The sequence below is a fragment of the Equus asinus genome, chromosome 7, assembly GCF_041296235.1.
Source record: "Equus asinus isolate D_3611 breed Donkey chromosome 7, EquAss-T2T_v2, whole genome shotgun sequence".
NCBI classification, from domain to species: Eukaryota; Metazoa; Chordata; class Mammalia; order Perissodactyla; family Equidae; genus Equus; species Equus asinus.
The window spans coordinates 36968546-36990048 of NC_091796.1; the positions used below are offsets into that span (position 1 = coordinate 36968546).

The following is a 21503-nucleotide window of genomic DNA, read 5'->3' on the forward strand; positions in this document are numbered from 1 at the left end:
ATATTCAGCGTATTGCATCAGAGTTGATTGCTCTTATATGTAAACTTCATTCAAGTTTCTGCTGGTTTGAAAATACAAAGACTGACATTTAAAGCCTTTGTAATGTGTCATTAAAAAGAGATTAAAATGGGAACATTTCCACTTTGTCAGGAATATACAGTTTGTTAGGATAATGGCTATACTAACTGCTTCTAAGTCTCTTTTGTGAGTATTAAATATATCTCGTTCTGTTACATATATTATAGGGGAAAAGATAAAGCTGAACCACGGCTGGAGAATTTGCTCTGATCACAATAAGGCCAGGCAACTAAAACTTTAAAGGAAAATCATCCAGTTATTTTTGTTTGTTTGTTTTTAACAGCCTTATAAAGGTATAATTGACATGCAATAAACTGCATATATTTAAATTGTACAAGTTGATAAGTTTTGCCATATGTATATACTCAGGAACCATCACAACAAACAAGATAATGAACACATCCATCACCTCCAAAACTGTCCTGTGTCCCTTTGTAAACCCTTCCACTCACTGGCCCTCTCCTGCACCTGGCCAACCAGGCAAGTACTAATCTATTTTCTGTCATTAGAGATTATTTTGCTTTTTCTAGAATTTTATCTTAATGGAATTATACAATATGTAATCTTTTAAGTCTAGACTCTTTAATTCTGCTTATTTTGACATTTATCCATGTTGTTGCATGCGTCAGCAGTTCCCTTTTGCTGCTGAGTAGTGTTCCATTATACAGATATACCACAATTTATCAGTGAACCTGCTAATAGCATTTGTGTTGTTTCAAGTTTGGGGCTATAAAAAATAATGCTGCTGTGAACATTAGGGTGCAGATATATGCTCTTATTTCTCCTGGGTAGATACCTAATAAAATGGATGGATCATATAGGTGTGTTTTTGGCACTTTCGTAAATAAAGGTTTGCAAAGTGGCTGCACAATTTTACATTCCTACGAGCACTGCATGAGCGCTCCAGTTCCTCCACATCTTTGTTTGGCAGGACAAGTTTTAAAAATTTTGGCCAATAGCCAAATTTCTAATAGCTGTGTATTGGTATATTATTGTGACTTTTATGTTCATTTCCCTAATTACTAATGATGTTGAACATTTTCTCATATGGTTATTTGCCATCTATACATCTTCTCCTGTGAGGTGTCTGTCCAAATCCTTTGTCCACTGTCTTAATTCAGTAGTTTGTTTCCTTGTTTATTCAGTTTTGTGAGTTCTTTATATATTCTGGATGAATCCTTTACCAGATATTTGTATTCCAAATGTTTTCTCTCAATCTGTGGCTTGTCTTATTTTTTTCCCAGGGTCTTTTGAAAAACAGTAGTTTTAAATTTTAATGAAGTCTAATTTCTCAATTGGTTCTTTTATGGATTGTGCTTCTGGTGTGGTAACCAATAAATTTATGACTAACCCAAGGTTGCAAAGATTTTCCCCTATTTTCTTCTGGGATTTTTATAGTTTTAGGTTTTACATTTAGGTCTATGATCCACAACACAAGATGTAACTGGAATACTCTACCTAATGCTCCATGAATTATGAATTTTAACCCTCTGGTTGATAGGAACAGGCACTATTCCCAGTTGTTATTTTACGAATATGATTTCTAAAATGAAATGGTCATGTTCATTCCTATCTCTTGCTCTTCATCAATTAGGTTTAAGTTGGACTTAATCAAAAATAATAGTACTTCTCCCTACCTCCTTACCTTTATTTAGGCCCCAAATCATTACATATTCCAAAGTGCAACAATGAGTCTGCTAGCATATGCCCAATATTATATATTTGGAGTCCCTGTTATTATCTTTTTTCTATGCCAACCTTTACCCTGTTTTTAGGGCAGCAGCATCTACTTCCTATTCTCTGGACTCCCACAATTATATTACTTTCATAGCTCTTTCCAATTATCTTTACCCAGATGCTTTTAACTGTGATTCCACCTGCAGAATAAGAAGTTTTCTTTATTCTTAAATTCTTAAATCACTTAGAAGTATGAGTTGACATTGATTTAAATCTGATTTAAAGGCCCAATTTATTTCTCAGTCTGCTCATATAACACCTACAGGTTGTATCTATGATAGACATAACAGCATCTCTGAGGTATTGTAGGTTCAACTCTAAGGTTTCTAAGAAGTGAGAAGTGTATTGATGGGTATTCATGTAATCTTTTTTCAAGGCAGTAATAGCCTGCTACTTTGAGGGAGACAGAAATCTGTAGTTAAATGCTCAGATGCAACTATAAGACCATACCCTTAAAGAACTGAGCAAAGCAAACCCCAAAAGAAAAGATAGTGGCGAGGATTCAAAGGAAAGGTGGTTTGGTGCTCTAGCCTACAAGAAATAGAAATGACCCCATTAGGCAAAAGAGTAGGAGTACAGTACAGTGTATTTCTATTAATCTCTAAGTGATATTATCAGCAAAAAAAAAGACACTAAAGAGACTAGACATGAGGAAAGTTAAAAATGGGTTAAAAGTTCCAAGTCTGAATGTTGACTGAGGCATACCCAGACGCAGACAAAACGCAACACAGCAGGCCCGAGATTGCTATCCTTAGAAAGGCCTGCTTGCAAGGCTGGCCCTTGGCTGGCATTTTGGGAATTTGGATTTGTATGCCCACCATTCTCCAAATGATAAGGGTACTTTACTGTGCCTAAATGGTTTGTACAAGCAATATGGTTTGTGCTGAACATCTGCTTTCCTTCTGGGAGTCTGGAAATTGGTACATGCTAGACAGAGGTTGCCTACATGATGAGCCGCCAAAAAAAACCTTGGGCACAGAGTCTCTAATGAGCTTCCCTGGTAGAGAACACTTCACATATATTGTCATAATTAAACACTGAAGGAACTAAGTGCATCCTGTGTGACTCCGCTTGGACAAGATTCTTTTAAGATTTTACCTTGTTTCCTCCAGAAGTCATCCCATGTACCTTTTCCTTTTGTTGATTTTGCTTTGTATCTTTTTACTGTAATACACCTTAGCTGTGAATATGACTATGTGCTGAGTCCTCCTAGTCAATCACCAATCACTCTCTAGTTGGGTGGACATGGCAACCCTAACAAACTCACTTTCTGGGTTTATAGATTAATATGGCCCCTTGCTTTAAAAACAAAAGTGAGGTGAAGGTGGTACACAGTTCTAGTTGGGTGTTCCTTCTCTATAAGATAGTGCTTTAGTACTCAGGCAAATTTTCTGAAAGAAGGGGCATCAATTAAGACTCATTTATGTAGCAGAGTGAGGGTAGAGGAAAAAATAGCAGTCACTCAACCTGTCAAGCAGGCAAGCTTTCATCAAACACTTATTTCATGCCAAAAGCAGAGCAAAATGCTTAAGACTACATATCTTTTGAGAATTCTGAACACTGTGCAAAGGTATAAGCCAAACAGAGCAATAGATATACAAATCAACAGAGAATTAAACTTAAAAAGTTGGTATCTTGACTCAGTCTGGACGAACTGAAGTTACCAACCAACATGGTTAGCTAACCAACTAGAACAGTATTACCTCCAAATACCAATGAAAGGCCTTACTGATATGCAGTGAAATATGGAGGAATAGGGAACTGAGGCTTCAGTACTAAACAGTGCTGTATTTGGGGAGACAAATCTAAGTTACCTTTTATGTTTATACTTTCTTTTAACCTATTCTCTTAACATGTTGCCTCCATAAGTAATATATTTATATCTGACTGATTAAAAAGCATGACTATCACTCTTAAAAAAGCTATTAAAGTAACCAGGAAGATACCACATTCTTGGGAGTATTTGTCAGAGCTTTCTTTTAATCAATACTCTATTTGAAATGAAATAAATTTACTTAGCAAGACAGAAATCATTCATACGGCCTGGGAGATTAAGATCATATAACAACACAAGTCAAACAATGAACTCCAAATCCTAAATTAATCTGACTACTCCACTCTCAAAGATTTCTCCTGCTTAGTATTCTTAAGATTTAGCATAACAAAAGTTAGTGCTGGAAGGAACCTTAGATAACATCAAATCTATTCAAATGTTTGACAAGAGACTTAATGTACCCCTCCTATGGCATTTAGAATAGAATATCTTGCAATGTTTTCTTATCCATCCAACTACCCATCCTTCTTTCCTTTCTTTCCTCCTTCTCCTCCTCACATATCCATTATGTCTCTTTAATCAGAGAAAGTCATTAAAACGGAAGTCCTACATCTACTTTGGGTTTTTGGTGTCTAATGTTGAAATCTGTAAAAAGCAGGTTTGCAATAATTATATTTAATTTTGACATTGAAATTTTCATTGGTTATAATTCACTATTATTCAACAATAAAATTTTCAATTAGCAGAAAGGTAAAAACATATACAATATATCACGGAGTCTTTCTGAGGATAGATCTCACTTAAGCTAACAAGCCCTGTCATGACTAGTTTATCTCTTTAAATTATCAACTTATTGATTATGGGAACTCATAAACTTCTCATATGCAGGCATTAATCAGCACTCCAGAATTGCACTGTCCAATATGTTAGTCACCAGCCATGTGTGGTTATTAAAATTAAAACTAAAATTAAATTAAAAACTCAGTCTCATTAGCCATATTTCAAGTGCCCAATAGCCACATTGGTGCCATGTTACTATACTGGACAATGTAAACACAGGAGAGTTCCATCATTACAGATAGTTCTATTGGACAGCACTGCTCTAGACATTCTGCTATTAGAGTACCCGGATTTACAATGGATTTCTCAGTGTCTTTCTCTCTTTTGCTTATATTCCATGACGTGCCTAATCCAGAGGCTTTTTACCACAACAAATAGTAAACACATATCTAAGACACATATAAAAAATGATAGGTATAAAAAATAAACAATAGAACATTTAAAGTAGTTATGTGGTAGGACTTTAAAATTATTATTTCTCTAAAAGACACAGGTTTGGCCATTCATTTTAACTGAAGGGGACAAAAGCTTTAATTACTTTTTTTTAAATTATTTTTTTATTTGGAAAAGTTATTTAGAAACAATATCAATTGCTGAAGGTGATGCCGGCCCTGACATCAGTTCCTCCATATTAAACCCAGCATATGTGGGGTTAAAACCAAAGCATTGTGTACTCCCTGGCTCCAGAATTCACTGTCCGCCATGGAGACAAACGGCCAAGGTCACCCATCTGGATTTCATATCATCTCCGCCTCCTCCCTGCAAGCAGTGTCCCAAGGCCAAAAGCAGGCTGATGGGAGAGCACCAACCAGCTAGGCCACTGACTCCCTCCGCCCATTTACAAGCAGCCACATTCCTCACAAACCCTTAAAACCCCAGGCCTCCCACCTTTCAGGGAGATGAGATGAAACAGACAAATTTGAGGGCTCACTCTTGTCTCCCGGCTGATACCATCCAAAATAAAAACCCTTTCCTTGCCATAAGCCTGGCATTCCAGTTTTTATTTGGCCCCTCTTGTGTGGCACGTAAAGAACTTAACGTAGGCACTAACAAAGGTGGTCAAAAGGTACAAATTTCCAGTTATAAGCTAATTAAGTTCTGAAGATGTGATGTACAACATGATGACTACAGTTAACAATACTGTATTTTATACAGTCATGTGCTGCCTAATAACATTTCGGTCAGTGATGGACAGCATAGATGGTGGTGGTCCCATAAGATTAGTACCATATAGCCTCAGTGCGTAGTAGGCTATATCGTCTAGGTTTGTGTAAGTACACTCTATGATGTTTGTGCAATGATGAAATCGCCTAATGATGTATTAAGTATTCCTGTTGTTAAGCGATGCATGATTGTATTTGAAAGTTGCTAAGAAAGTTAAATCCTGAAAGCTCTCATCACAAGGAAAAAAATTTGTAACTACGTGAGGTGATGGATGTTAACTAAACTTATTGTGGTAATCATTTTGCAATATATACATTTAAAAATCATTACATTGTACACCTTAATCTTATATAATGTTATATGTCAATTCTATCTCAATAAAATGAAAAAGATGAGTAAGAGAAAAAAATATCAAACAATAAAGAGCTGTAAAAGTACAGTACATTAACACTTATATACCCAGATTTACCATATTTACCCAGATTTATACACTGTTTACATTATACCCCATTTTCTTTATCATTTGCACACAGACATATGTCATATTTTTCTGAAGTATTTGAGAGTAACCTTGATACATCATGACTCTTTATCCCTAAATAGTTCGGTAAACTTTTCTTACAGATAAAAATATTCTCTTACGTAACCATAGTATGGTTATCAATTTCATAAATTTTATCTAATCTACCATCAAATTTTATCAGTTTACCTAATAATATCCTTTACAGTATATTCCTTCCACCATAACAGGATAGTCTAGGGTCAGATACTGCATTTAACTGTCATATCTCTTAATTTTCCTTTAATCTGGAATATTTCCACAGCCTTTGTCTTCTATGAATTTCCATTTTTGAAGTACACAGTCCCATCCCTCCTTTATTTAGCAGGTTTGTCATTTTGTATTTGATGTTTCCTTGAGATTCAGATTCAGGTTATGTATTCTCGGTTATGTGTTCTCATAGTTTAACATATGTCGACACAAGAGTCCACCTGTCTTTTATTGGTGACGTTAATTTTGATCACCCAGACGATTTCTCCACACTGTATAATTACTGTTTTCTTTTTCTCTCTTACAATTAATAAGCAATCTAAAGGGAGACACTTACAGGCCATGCAAACTATCCTGCTTCTCATCATTTCTCCCTAGATTTAGCAGCCTTTGATAACTCTGGCTTGATCTTTTCCATGACGGTTTCAAAACGATGATTTTCCAACTTCAGCACTCCTTCCACATTCACCAGTTGGCCTTTCAGCATCCTTCTGTAAACAAGAACACTCCTTCCTCCCCTATCCATCCATCCATGTATCCATGTATGTATGTATGTATGCATGTATCTATCTACCTACTATTGGTATAGACTCATGAATGTCTATTTTCCCTAGCAGTGTGTAATTCATTACTGTTCTTAATTATTTAGTTTATTTAAGTAAGTTCTTTTTAAGTAAGATAGCTCATATATTTGGTGATAATGTTTAAAATTGAAGCAACAACTGGGTAGTTAACACAATCCCAAACTGGCTGGAAATGTCAGGCCTTATGCCTGATGACAAGAAAGTTGGGAAGGGGGAGAGGAGAGCAAGCAGAGTGTAGAAGGCTGGGTGGTGTGGAAGTGTTCTCATACAGGTATCAGACATATGAAAGAAAGGCACCAGGAATCAAAGGAGCCACAGGCTTTCCAGTTATACCTGTTAGCCACAAATGGAAACATCCTATTTTATGTTTTGAAAATTGGGGTCTATTTAAGGTAAAACATATGGTTAATGAGTTAAGCTTCTGTGCAAGAAAGCTCCTGAGAAATTATGATGTACAGTAAAATGGGGTTAAAATAAATGCAGAATGACAAAAGTGTCAGCATTAGTTGAACATGGATAGAATCAGGACTACAGTTTAACACAACGCTACTCTCATAATCCAGCAACTGCACAAATTACTTATTTTTTCCTCATCAGAACTAAAAACTATGCAGTGTTATCTTGCATCTTCCCCTCCAGTATCCAATTCAATGCTCAAAAGTTATAAAGAAATGTGACTTTTTCCACCAGTTAATTTAAAGCTACAAAAAAGAGCAGACTCGTCATTAAATAATTACCCCTGAAAAGGAGAAATCTCATGAAGTAGAATGGAAAGGACCTTAGGTTCTTTCTTTTCTTTCCCTCTCCTTTTCTATTTTCCATTTGAGAAAATGGAAGTTCAGAGAAATTAAATGAGTTTTCCAAGTGTACATAACTGAACTATAGGAAGAGCGAAAACTAGAACCCCAAACTAATTTTCAACCAAGCAGCTGAAGTATAATAGAAAGAGTGCTGACCTTGAGATTACAAAGTTTGGGTTTGAATCTTTGCTTCCACTGGTTCATTCTACGGGCAAGGGCAAAAGTCAGGGCATAGCATGAACACTCTGAAAGAAATGCATTGGCAGTCTAAGAAAAGTAAATTCGAGATTTCTGTGAGTAGAGATTTGGGTAGCATTAACAGCTCTAAGTTAACGTTAAGAGGTCCCCAAAGTAAAACTCTGAAATATAAGTGGTAAGACCTATAGAAACCAGTGAGAATTTCTTATCTTATTGTACATAAGAAATAAAATTCCGGGGTCCAGCTGGTTAAGTTTGGGCACTCAACCTTGGCGGCCCAGCGTTCGCGGGTTCAGATCCCAGGCCTGGACCTACACGCTGCTCATCAAGCCATGCTGTGGTGGCACCCCACATATAAAGCAGAGGAAGACTGGCAACAGATGTTAGCTCAGGGCCAATCTTCCTCACCATAAAAAAAGAAGGGAAAGGAAGGAGGGAGGAAGGAAGGAAGGAAGAAAGGAAGAAAATTCCAAATAGTACGGAAGGCATAAACAGGGTAAATATGGAAAAATATATTTGCATTATCTTCCCTGTTTTCTCCACCCCAGAGTCTTTGAAACCCAACAACAAAAGTCTAGAATTAATAAGGGGATAGACTTGTAGTTTCTCTCCTTAATGCTGAATTTTCAGAATTCTTCATGTACTTGGGATACAACTGATTTATAAATATTTTCCCAGACTCCGTAATTTGAATTTTCATTCTCTCAGCAGTGTCTTTAGAAGACTACTTCTTAATTTTGATGAAGTGCAACTTATCAATTTTTCCTCTATGACTCATGCTTTGGTGTTGATTCTAAGAAATTTTCCCTTAACACAAGGTCAAAAAAAAATTTTTTTTAAATGTTTTCTTCTAGAAGTTTTATAGCTTTAGGTTTTACATTTAAGTTTAGGTACAACTGTTTATATATGAGTGGGTCTAATTCTAGATGGTGTATTCTGTTCCACTGATCTATTTGTTTATCTTTACATTACCACACTGTCTTTATTACTGTACTATAAAAATAAGTCTTGGGACCAACCCCGTGGCCGAGTAGTTAAGCTCGTCCGCTCAGCTTTGGAGGACCAGGGTTTCGTCGGTTTGGGTCCTGGGTGCAGACATGGAACCATTCATCAGGCCATGCTGAGGTCACATCCCACATAGCACAACCTGAGGCACTCACAACTAGAATATACAACTGTGTACCGGGGGACTTGGTGGGAGGAAGAAGAAGAAGAAGAAAAATGATTGGAAACAGATGTTAGCTCAGGTGCCAATCTTTAAGAAATAAATAAAAAAAATGTCTCATTTGATCCTTTGCATTTCAATATGAATTTCAGAATCAATTTCTTACCCAAAAAAAGCCCACTGAAATTTTGGCTAGTATTGTGTTAAATCTATAGATCAATTTTGGGAGAACAGACATATTAGTAATATTGGTTTTCTGATCTATAAACCCAGTACATATTTCCATGTATTTAGGTGTTCTTTAAATTCTTTTGCAGAGAAGCTGTCAGAGTATAGGTCACATTTATCCCTGAGTTTCTCATATATTTTGATGCTATTATAAAATGGTAACTTTTAAGTTTAATAGATTTAAAAAGTTTTTAAGTTTTAATATCTTACTTTGTTGGTAATATATAGATATACAATTGATTTGAAAAATTCTTTGTTGTGGTAAAATACTCATAAAATGTACCATTGCAACCATTTTTAAGTATACAGTTCAGTGGTTCACAACATTCATAATGTTGTACAACCATCACCACCATCCATCTTCATAACTCTTTTCATCTTGTAAAACTGAAACGCTATACCCATTAAGCAGTAACTTCCCTTTCCCCACCCTGCAGCCCCTGGCAATAACAATTCTACTTTCTGTCTTTATGATTTTAACTACTCTTACCTCATGTAAGTGTTACACAATTGATTTTTGTAAATTGATCTTATACTTGTCAAGCTTTCTAAACTCACATAATTTCTAGTAGATTTTTGTGTAATTATAGTAAAAGTCTGTGTGTACACTTACACTTTATGTAGACTTACACTTTGATTATGTCATCTTCAAATAGTTTTAGTGCTTTTCCAATCTGTGTGTCTTTTATTTCTTTTGCATGACTTATTGCACTGACTGGAACCTCCAATACAATGTTGAATAGAAGAAGTGAGACAAAATAACCTTGCCTTATTCCTGATCTTTCACCATTAAAAATAGAATGCTATCTGTAAGTTTTTGTGAGATGCCCTTAAACAGGTTAAAGACATTCTCGTCTTTCTTAGCTTTCGGAGCTTTTATCATAAATGGAAGTAGGTTTTCTCAACTATTTTTTTTTTCATTTTTAGACTGCTAATATGGTGAATTACACTGATTTTCAAATGTTAAACCTATCTCACATTTCTGAGATACACAACACTTAGTCATTATGTCTTACTTTTTACACTGTTGGCTTGAAATTGCTAAAATGTTGATTTTTGAATGTATATTCGTGAGGAATAGTGGTTTGGTAGTGAGGAATATTTGCCTGTGTTTTTTTCTTAAAATGTCTTTGTCCCGTTTTGTATCACAGTAATGCCAGCCTCATATAATGAGTTGAGAAATATTATCTCTTGAATTTTCTGGAAAATGTGTGTAGAATTAGTACTACTTATTTCTTAAACAAAGAATAATGTTTGTAGAATTCACCAGTGAAGCCATCTAAGCCTGATGTTTTCTTTGTGGGAAGGCTTTTAGCTACAAACTCAATTACTATAGGGTTATTCAAGTTATCTATTTCTTCTTAAGTAAGCTTTGGTACTTGGTGTCTTTCAAGGAACTTGTCCTTTATACATAAGATATCAAATTTATCAACAAAGTTGTTCATTATAGATCCTTATTTCTTTTTAATATCTGAGAACCTGTAGTAATATTACATTCTCATTCTTGATATTGGTAATTAGCATCTTCTCTCTTTTTTTCTTGACCAGTCTGCCTAGAGGTTTATCGACTTTATTGATCTTCTCAAAGAACCAAATTTTGGTTTCACTGACTTTCACTCTCTCTTTTTTAGCTTTCTATTTCATTAATTACTGCTCAAATTTTTATTATTTATCTTCTGCTTACTTTGGACTTAATTTCTCTTTCGTAGGTTCTTAAGGCAGAGGCTGAGGTCATTTATTTGAGACCTTTCTTTTCTGTTATAGACGGCTAGTCCTAAATACTTCTAAGTATTGATTTATCTGCATTCCACAAATTTTGACATGTTGTGTTTTCATTTTCATTAAATTCAACATACTACCTAATTCCCCTTTGATTTCTTCTGACTCATGGGTTACCTAGATGTTTGTTATTTAGTTTCCAAATATTTGGTGATTTCACAGATAACTTTCTGTTATTGATTTCTAATTTAATCTGATTGTGGTTCAGAGAAGTACTTTGAATAACCTGAATTATTTTAAACTTATTGTGACTTGTTTTATGGTGCAGAAAATAAACAATCTTATCAAATGTTCTGTGTAGACTTGAAAAGAAATTGTATTAGATTATTGTTGGGTGAAGTTTTCTATAAGTCACATCAAATTGGCTAATATAATTCCAGTTTTTTACATCTTTACTAGTTTTCAGTTTAATTGTTCTATCAATTATTGAAAGGATATTAAAATATCTGACTAAAATTGTTAATGTGTCTATTTCTCTTTGCAGTTCTATCATTTTTTGCTTCACATATTTTGAAGCTCTGTTATTAAGTGCATAAACATTTAGCATTATTATGTTCTCCTAATGAACTGAACACTTTATCATTACGAAAGGCTTTTTCTGGAAATATTCTTTGCTCTGAAATATACATTGTCTGATATTAACACAGCTACTCCAGCTTTCTTTTTATTAATGTTAGTATAGTGTATCTTTTTTTCCATCCTTTTACTTTTAATCTTGCTATTTTTTCCCTAGTTGTCCCTTCTGTTTTTTATTCCCTTTTCTCTCTTCTTCTACCGTTTTTTGGATTATTTTCATGATTTTAATCTACTTTGTTGACTTAATAGCTATAACGTTTTGTGCTGCTATTTTGGGGACTGATTTAGAGTTGATAGCATATATCTTTAATTTATCATAAGTCTACCTTCAAAGACATTATGCCACTAAAGATATCATATAAGAAGCCTTACAACAGTATAACTTAATTATCCTCATCCAATCTTTATACTACCGTTATACATTTTTTGCTTCTACATGTTATAAGCCCCACATTATTTTTCTTAAAAAAAGTACATTGTCCTTTATTCTTAAACAGACTTAAATAATATGAAGAAAATTATTTTATATTTGCTCACATAGTTACCACTACTTTGTGTAAATCCATATTTCTATCTGGTATTTATTACTCTCTGAAAGACTTCTTTTAACATTTTTTGTAATGCAGGTTTGTGGGTGAAGAACTCTTTGAGCTTTTACAGTCTGAAAAAGTCTTTTATTCCTCCTTCATTTTTAAAAGATATTTTTTGATCAGTAAAGAATTCTAGCTTGACAATTTTTTTCTTTCAGTACAGTAGTCCACCCTTATCCATGGGGGATATGTTCCAAGACCCCCAGTGGATGCCTGAAACTATGGATAGAAACTATGGAAACGAAGCCTATATATACTATGTTTTTTCCTATACATACATACATAAAGTTTAATTGATAAATTAGGCACAGTAAGAGATTAACAATAACTAATAATAAAATATAACAATTATAACAATAAACTATAGTAAAAGTTACTGTAGATCTTAGCAATCTCTGCATTTCTTTCCTTATTAAGTTGAGAACATTCACTTTTTCACTTAAAGGAAGCACTTCACAGCTTCTCTTTGGCATATCCAAATTGCCAGCATCACAACTCTTGCACTTTGGGCCATTATTAAGTAAAATCAGGGTTACCGGAACACAAGCCCTGCAATTCCGTGATAGTCAATCTGATAACTGAGACGGTTACTAAGTGACTAACAGGTGGGTAGGATATACAGCATGGATATGCTGGACAAAGGAATGATTCACATCCTGGGCAGAATGAAGCAGGATGGCACAAGATTTCATCATGCTAGTCAGAATGGCACACAATTTAAAACTTATGAATTGTTTAATTCTAGAATTTTCCACTTAATATTTTTAGACGGCAGTTGACCACAGGTAACATCTGGTGCCAATTTTCCTATTTTTGCCTGAGGAAGATTGTTGCTGAGCTAACTTCTCTGTCAATCTTCCTCTATTCTGCATGTGGGACTCCGCCACAGCATGAATTGATGTGCGGTGTGTAGGTCTGTGCCCAGGATCTGAACCCGAGAACCCTGGAATGCCAAAGTGGAGCATGTGAACTTAACCACTATGCCACTGGGCAGCCTGGACTACTGTAATTTAAAGATATTGTTCCAGTGTCTTCTTTCTTGCATTGTTTCACAAAAAAAACCCTGCTTTCATCTTTATCTTTACTCCTCTTTATGTATCGTGTTTTTTCTTGTGGCTGATTTAAGAATTTTTCTTCATCGCTGGTTGGTTTTTAACAATTTGATTATGATGTGCCTTGATTGAGTTTTCTCCAAGTTTTTGTGCTTCTAATTCACCAGTCTGCTTAGATCCATGGGCTTATAGTTTTCATGATACTTGAAAAACCAGGGGCTGTTATTTCTTCAAAATTTCTTTTCTGTCCCCATCAAACCCATTTGGGAACTCCAATTACACATACATTAGGTTGCTTGAACTTGTTCTACTGATCACTTACGTTCCTTTTCTTTCAGTCGTTTTTGTCTCTGTTTTATTTTGGATAGTTTCCATTGCTATATCCTCATTTTACTAATCTTTCTTCTGCAATGTTAAATCTGCTGTTAATCCCTTTCAGTGTATTTTTCATCAAAGACATTGCAGCTTTAGTCTCTAGAAGTCTGATTTAAGACTTTTTAAATATATATTCTGTTTCTACTTAACATGTTCATCTTCCCTCTAACTTCCTGAAAATATGCAATATAGTTAAAATAATTTGTTTAGTGTCTTTGCCTAATAATTCTATTGTCTCTGTCATTTCTGGGTTGACTTTGACTGATTTTATCTCATTTTGCATCATATTTTCCTCCTTTACAGAATTGGTAATTTTTTTTTTTTTGAGGAAGATTAGCCCTGAGCTAACTGGTGCCCATCCTCCTCTTTTTGCCGGGGAGGACTGGCCCTGAGCTAACATCCATGCCCATCTTCCTCTACTTTATACGTGGGATGCCTACCACAGCATGGCTTGTGCCAGGTGGTGCCATGTCCACAACCGGGATCCGAACCAGTGAACCCCGGGCTGCCGAGAAGTAGAACATGTGAACTTAACCACTGCACCACTGGGCTGGCCCCAGAGTTGGTAATTTTTGATTGGATGTCAAACATTGTGAATTTTACCTTTCTGCTTGCTGGATATTTTTGAATTTATGCTTGAGCTATAAATATGCTTGTGCTTTGTTTTGGATGCAGTTAAGTTACTTGGAGACAGATCCTACAAAGTATCGCTTTTAAGCTTTGTTAGGTAGAGTCAGAGCATCCTTTAGCCTAGGGTTGATTTTGTCCCTCTATTGAGGCAAAACCCTTCTAAATACTGTACCTGATGCCAACCTGGCTGGTAGAAACAGGATCTATTTCCAGGCTTACATAAGTTCCAAGGATTGTTTGGTAGTTCTTTCTGCAGACTCATAGGGCTGCTGAGCCTCAAAAGAGGGGACGTGTCTGGGAAGCTGTGGGAAAAGGGACGGCAGCTTCGGCAGCTTCGGCAGCTTCAAGCTCGCTTGAGTTCACCTTCCTGGCAGGGAGGGGCAGTCCATAGGGTCCCTGTGGAGCCAAGGAATAGCCCTAGCCCAGGTCTCAGAGAGGAAGCCCCACCCACCAAGCACAGTAGCTTCTCAGACCCCAAGCAGAGACCGCAGCAGATCTACACAATGGGGCAAACACAGTCAGGGCCCACGTGCCTGAGCGCTCATAGTCCTGCTGAACCCCCAAAGATGGAACATGTACTGGCGGCTGCGGGAAGAGGCAGCAGCAGCTTTTAGCCCACTGGTGATCACTTTCTGCTGGGGAGAGGAAGTTCATAGTGCCTCTGAGGCGCCAAAGAGTGGCCCTCTCTCAATCCAGCAAGGAAGCCCCGCCCACCAAGCACAGTCCACAGAAGCGCCTGAACACACCCCAGGCTGGGGCAAGCACCCATAATACCCCCACAGCCTTCAGCAGACAGGGTGGGGCCAGAAACTCTGTTCCTGCTTCTGCATAGAGGTAACAGGTGGAATCTGCATCCAAAGAATAGCACAAATGTCCTGACAAAAGATTAGCTCGTCAAACACCAAGAGAAACTGTAGCAACAATTCAGACCAGAAAGAAAACGACAATTCTTCAGAAACCAACCCTGAAGACACAGAAATTTACAACCTAAATGACAGAGAATTCAAAATAGTCATCATAAGGAAACTCAACAACTTACAAGAAAACATGGAAAGACAATTCAAGGAGCTCAGCCATGAAATGAATCTCTCTACCAAAGAGATTGAAACTATAAAAAAAAATCAAGCAGAAATTCTGGATATGAAAAACACAATTAATGAAATAAAAAATAATCTAGAATTATCAAGAAACAGAATGGGGGGCTGGCCTGGTGGCGCAGCAGTTAAGCTCGCACGTTCCACTTTGGCAGCCCAGGGTTTGCTGGTTTAGATCCCGGGTGCGGACCTATGCACTGCATGTCAGGCAATGCTGTGGCAGGCATCCCACATATAAAGTAGAGGAATATAGGCACAGATGTTAGCTCAGGGCTAATCTTCCTCAAAAGTAAAGAAAAAAAGAAATAGAATGGATCTTATGGAGGAAAGAATTAGTCTTCTAGAAGATATAAATGTAGAAATTCTATAGGTAGAGGAGGAGACAGAATTAAGATTTAAAAAAAATGAAGGAATTGTTTGAGAAATCTCTGACTCAACTAGGAAAAACAACACAAGGACTATAGGTATTCAAGAGGGAGAAGAGAGGGGAAAAAGGAGAAGAGAGCTTTTTCAAATTTATTTTCAAAGAAATAAATGCTGAGAACTTCCCAAACCTGGGGATGGCTCAGGATTTACAAATAAACGAAGCTAATCAAACACTCAACTTCAACAATGCTAAAAGACCTTCTCCAAGGCATATAATAGTAAAAATGGCAAGAGTTAATGATAAATAAAAAATATTAGGAGAAGTAAGGCAGAAGAATATAACCTACAAAGGAAACCCTATCAGGCTTTCAGCAGATTTCTCAGCAGAAACCCTACAGTTAGGAGAGAATGGAAAGATATATTCAAAATACTAAAAGACAGAAACTTTCAGCCAAGAATCCTCTATCCAGCAAAACTTTCCTTCAGATATGATGGAAAAATAAAAGCTTTCCCAGATAAACAAAAGCTGAAGGAGTTTACCACCACCAGAACTCCCCTACAGGAAATAATTAAAGATGCCCTTACACAGGCAACAAAAAGTCAAAGGTCTACAAAGCTCTGAGCAAGGAGACAAATAGACAGACATGATCAGAACTTGCAGCTCTCTACCAGAATAGGAGGCAAAGACTCAATTACAACTTAAAAGAGAAAGGGAAAGAAAGCATCAAAAGTAATGATAAACATGTCAACTAAGCCACAAACTCACAAAATTAAAAACAGAACAATTTGTAATGCAATTACTCAGAAGGGGAGAGGAAAGGGAAGGAAATTGCTTAGGTTAATGGAGATAAGAGGCTTCGAGAAAATGATCTATCTCATCTCCAATATCTTTCATACAATCCTCATGGTAACCACTAAACAAAAAATCAGAGCAGAGCCACAATTCACAAAAAGTGAGAAAACTGAGAAATCCTCCTCAGAAAACCACGAAAATGAAATGGCAGTCAGAAATACAAAGGAAGAGAAAAAACAGAAACACAGAACAACCAGAAAACAAGAGATAAAATGGTGGTATTAAGCCCTCATATATCAACAATCACTCTAAATGTAAATGGACTGAATTCTCCAATCAAAAGACACAGAGTAGCTGGATGGATTAAAAAACAAGACCCAAAAATATGCTGCCTCCAGGAATTGCATCTCAGCTCCAAAGACAAACACAGGCTTAGAATGAAGGGATGGAAGACAATACTCCAAGCTAACGGCAAACAAAAGAAAGCAGGTGTTGTCATACTTTTATCAGACAAAGCAGACTTCAACTTAAAAAAGACAATGAGGGACAAAGAGGGGCATTATATGATAAAAGGGACACTCCACCAAGAGGACATAACACTTATTAATATATATGCACCTAAACACAGGGGCATCAAAGTACATAAAGCAATTATTAACAGACCTGAAGGGAGAAGTTAACAGCAACACAACAATAGTAGGGGACCTCAGCATCCAACTCACATCACTGGACAGATCATCCAGAAAAAAAGTCAACAAGAAAATAGGAGATTTAAATGAAACACTTGATCAGATGGACTTAATAGATATATATAGAACATTCCATCCCAAAACAGCAGAATATACATTCTTCTCAAGTGCACATGGATCATTCTCAAAAACAGATCATATGGCGGGAAACAAGGTAAGCCTCAACAAATTTAAGATGACTGAAATCATCCCAACCATCTTTTCTGACTACAATGCTATGAAGCTAGAAATCAACCACAAGAAAAAAATTGGGAAAGTCAGAAATATGTGGAGACTAAACAACATGCTATTGAACAACCATTGGATCACTGAAAAAATCAAAGGGGAAATTAAAAAATACCTAGAGACAAACGAAAATGAAAATACAACATACCAACTCTTATGGTATGCAGCAAAAGCAGTCATAAGAGGGAAATTCATAGCCATACAGGCCTACCTCAACAAGCAGGAAAAATCTCAAATACATAATCTTACAACGCACCTAACAGAACTAAAAGAACAAGAACAAACAAAGCCCAAAGTCAGCAGAAGGAGGGAAATAACAAAAATCAGAGCAGCAATAAATGAAATAGAGTCTAAAAGAAGTAAAAAGGATTAATGAAAATAAGAGCTGGTTCTTTGAGAAGATAAACAAAATTGACAAGCCCTTAGCCAGACTCACCAAGAAAAAAAGAGAGAAGTCTCAAATAAATAAAATTAGGAAAGAGAAGAAATTATAACAGATACTGCAGAAATACAAAGGATTATAAGAGAATACTATGAAAAACTATATGCCCACAAATTTGACAACCTAGAAGAAATGGATAAGTTCCTAGAGTCATACAATCTCCCAAAACTGAATCAAGAAGAAATAGAGAATCTGAACAGACTGATCACAAGTATAGAGATTGAAACAGTAATCAAAAAACTCCCAGAAAACAAAGTCCAGGACCAGATGACTTCTCCGGAGAATTCTACCAAACATTCAAAGAAGATTTAGTACCTATCCTTCTCAAACTATTCTGAAAACTGAAGAAGATGGAACACTTCCTAACACATTCTGTGAGGCCAACATTACCCTGATACCAAAACCAGACAAGGACAACACAAAGAAGGAAAACTACAGGCCAGTATCACTGATGAACTTAGATACAAAAATCCTCAAGAAAATATTGGAAACCGAGTACAGCAATACATTAAAAGGATCATATACCACAATCAAGTGGGATTTATTCCAGGGATGCAGGGATGGTTCAACACCCGCAAACCAATTAATGTGATATACCACATTAACAAATTGAGGAATAAGAATCACATGATCATCTCAATAGATGCAGAGAAAGCATTTGACAAGACCCAACATACATTTATGATAAAACCTCTCAATAAAATAAGTATAGAAAGAAAGTACCTCAACACAATAAGGGCCATATACAACAATCCCTCAGCCAACGTCATACTTAATGGTGAAAAACTGAAAGCCATCCCTCTGAGAACTGGAACAAGACAATGGTGCCCACTCTCACCACTCCTATTCAACACAGTACTGGAGGTGTTGGCCAGAGCCATTAAGCAAGAAAAAGAAAGAAATGGATCCAAACTGGAAAGGATGAGAAGAAACTTTCACTATTTGCAGATGACATAATTCTATATATAGAAAACACTAAAGAATCCACCAGAAAACTATTAGAAATAATCAAAAACTACAGAAAGTTTCAGGGTACAAAATCAATTTTAAAAACCAGTTGCATTCCTATACACTAACAATGAATTAGTAGAAAGAGAAGTCAAGAATATAATCCTGTTTACACTCGCAACAAAAAGAATAAAATACCTAGGAATAAACTTAACCAAAGAGGTAAAAGAAGACCTGTACACTGAAAACTATAAAACATTATTGAAAGAAATTGAAGAACACATAAAGAAATGGAAAGATATTCCATGTTCATGGGTCCAAAGAATAAACATAGTTAAAATGTCCATACTACCCAAAGCAATCTACAGATTCAATGCAATCCCAATCAAAATCCCAATGACATTCTTCAAGGAAATAGCACAAGGAATCCAAAAATTTATATGGAACAACAAAAGATCCCAAATAGCAAAAGCAATCCTGAGAAAAAGGAACAAAGCTGGAGGCATCGCAATCCCTGACTTCAAAACTTACTGCAAAGCTATAGAGAGCATGGTAGTGGGACCAAAACAGACAAACCCATCAATGAATCAGAATTGAAAGCCCAGAAACAAAACCACACATCTATGGACAGTTAATCTTCGACAAAGGAACCAACAACATACAATGAAGACAAGAAAGTCTCTTCAATAAGTGGTGTTTGGAAAAGTGGACAGCCACATACAGAAGAATGAAAGTAGACCATTATCTTGCACTGTATACAAAAATTAACTCAAAATAGATTAAAGATTTGAATGTAACAATGGAAACCATAAAACTCCTAGAAGAAAATATAGGCAGTACACTCTGTGACATTGGTCTTAGCAACATCTTTTCAAATACCATGTCTACTTGGGCAAGGGAAAGAAAAGAAAAAGTTAACAAATGCATCAGTCTAAAAAGCTTCTGCAAAGCAAATGAAACCATGAACAAAACAGAAAGACAACCCACCAACTGGGAGAAAATATTTGCAAATCATTTATCAGACATGGGTTGATCTCCAAAATATATAAAGAACTCATACAACTCAACAAAAAAACCCAAACAACCTGATCAAAAAGTAGGCAGAGGAGGGGCCGGCCCAGTGGCATAGCAGTTAAGTTCATGCACTCCACTTCAGCGGCCCAAGGTTCACCAGTTTGGATCCCAGGCATGCTGTGGTATGCATCCCACATATAAAATAGAAGAAGATAGGCACAGATGTTAGTTCAGGGCCACTCTTCCTCAGCAAAAAGAGGAGGATTGGTGGCGGATGCTAGCTCAGGGCCAATCTTCCTTAAAAAAAAATAGGCAGAGGACACAAACAGACATTCTTCCAAGGAAGATATACAGATGGCCAAGAGACACATGAAACGATGCTCAATGTCACTAATTATTAGAGAAATGCAAATCAAAACTACAATGAGATATCACCTTACACTGGTCAGAGTGGCTGTAATTACCAAAACAAAAAACAACAAATGTTGGAGAGAATGTGGAGAAAAAGGAACCCTCATACATTGCTGGTGGGAATGCAAACTGCTGTAGCCACTATGGAAAAAGAGTATGGAGATTTCTCAAAAAATTAAAAATAAAAATACCATATGATCCAGCTATCCCATTACTGGGTATTTATCCAAAGAACCTGAAATCAATGATCCAAAGAGATTTTATGCACTCCTATATTCATTGCAGTATTATTCACAATAGCCAAGACATGGAAGCAACCCAAGTGCCCTTCTATAGATGAATCAATAAAGATGTGGTACATACATACAATAGAATACCACTCAGCCATAAAAAAAGACAAAATTGTCCCATTTGCAACAACATGGATGGACCTTGAGGGTATGATGTTAAGCGAAATAAGCCAGATAGAGAAAGACAAATACTGCATGATTTCACTCATATGTGGAAGATAACAAATACGTGGATAAAGAGAACAGATTACTGGCTACCAGAGGGGAAGGGGGTTGGGGGTGGGCAAAAGGGACAAAGGGGCACATATGTATGGTGATGGATAAAAATTAGACTACTGGCAGTAAGCACAATGAAGTGTATTCAGGAACTGATAAACAATAATGTATACCCGAAATTACACAATGCTATAAACCACTATAATCCTAATAAAGTTACTTAAAAAAAAAGTTAAGCTTGGGGCCAGCTCAGTGGCATAGTGGTTAGGTTCTCATGCTTCACTTTGGTGGCCTGAGGTTCGCAGGTTCGGATCCTGGGTATGGACCTAGCACCACTTGTTAAGCCACGCTGTGGCAGCATCCCACATAAAATAGAGGAAGATTAGACAGATGTTAGCTCAGGGCCAATCTTACACACACACACAAAAAGGAAACTTTATATCCATTGAAAAACAAGGTTTTCTTCTCCCCCCAGCCCCTGGCAACTACCATTCTACTTTCTACGAGTTTGACTATTTTAGATACCTCATAGAAGTGGAATTATGTAGTACTGAGAATATCTTTTTAGTACTAGATTCTCTTTCCTATCACATGATGCCCTAATGACAGATGGCAC

General features: G+C 36.4%; 1 protein-coding gene across 11 annotated transcripts in view; it reads right to left on the bottom strand.

The window, feature by feature from the left end:
* Nucleotides 1-21503, bottom strand: part of KIAA1328 (KIAA1328 ortholog) — a 337652-nt gene that overhangs the window by 177019 nt on the left and 139130 nt on the right. The gene's annotated exons all lie outside the window — the stretch shown is intronic.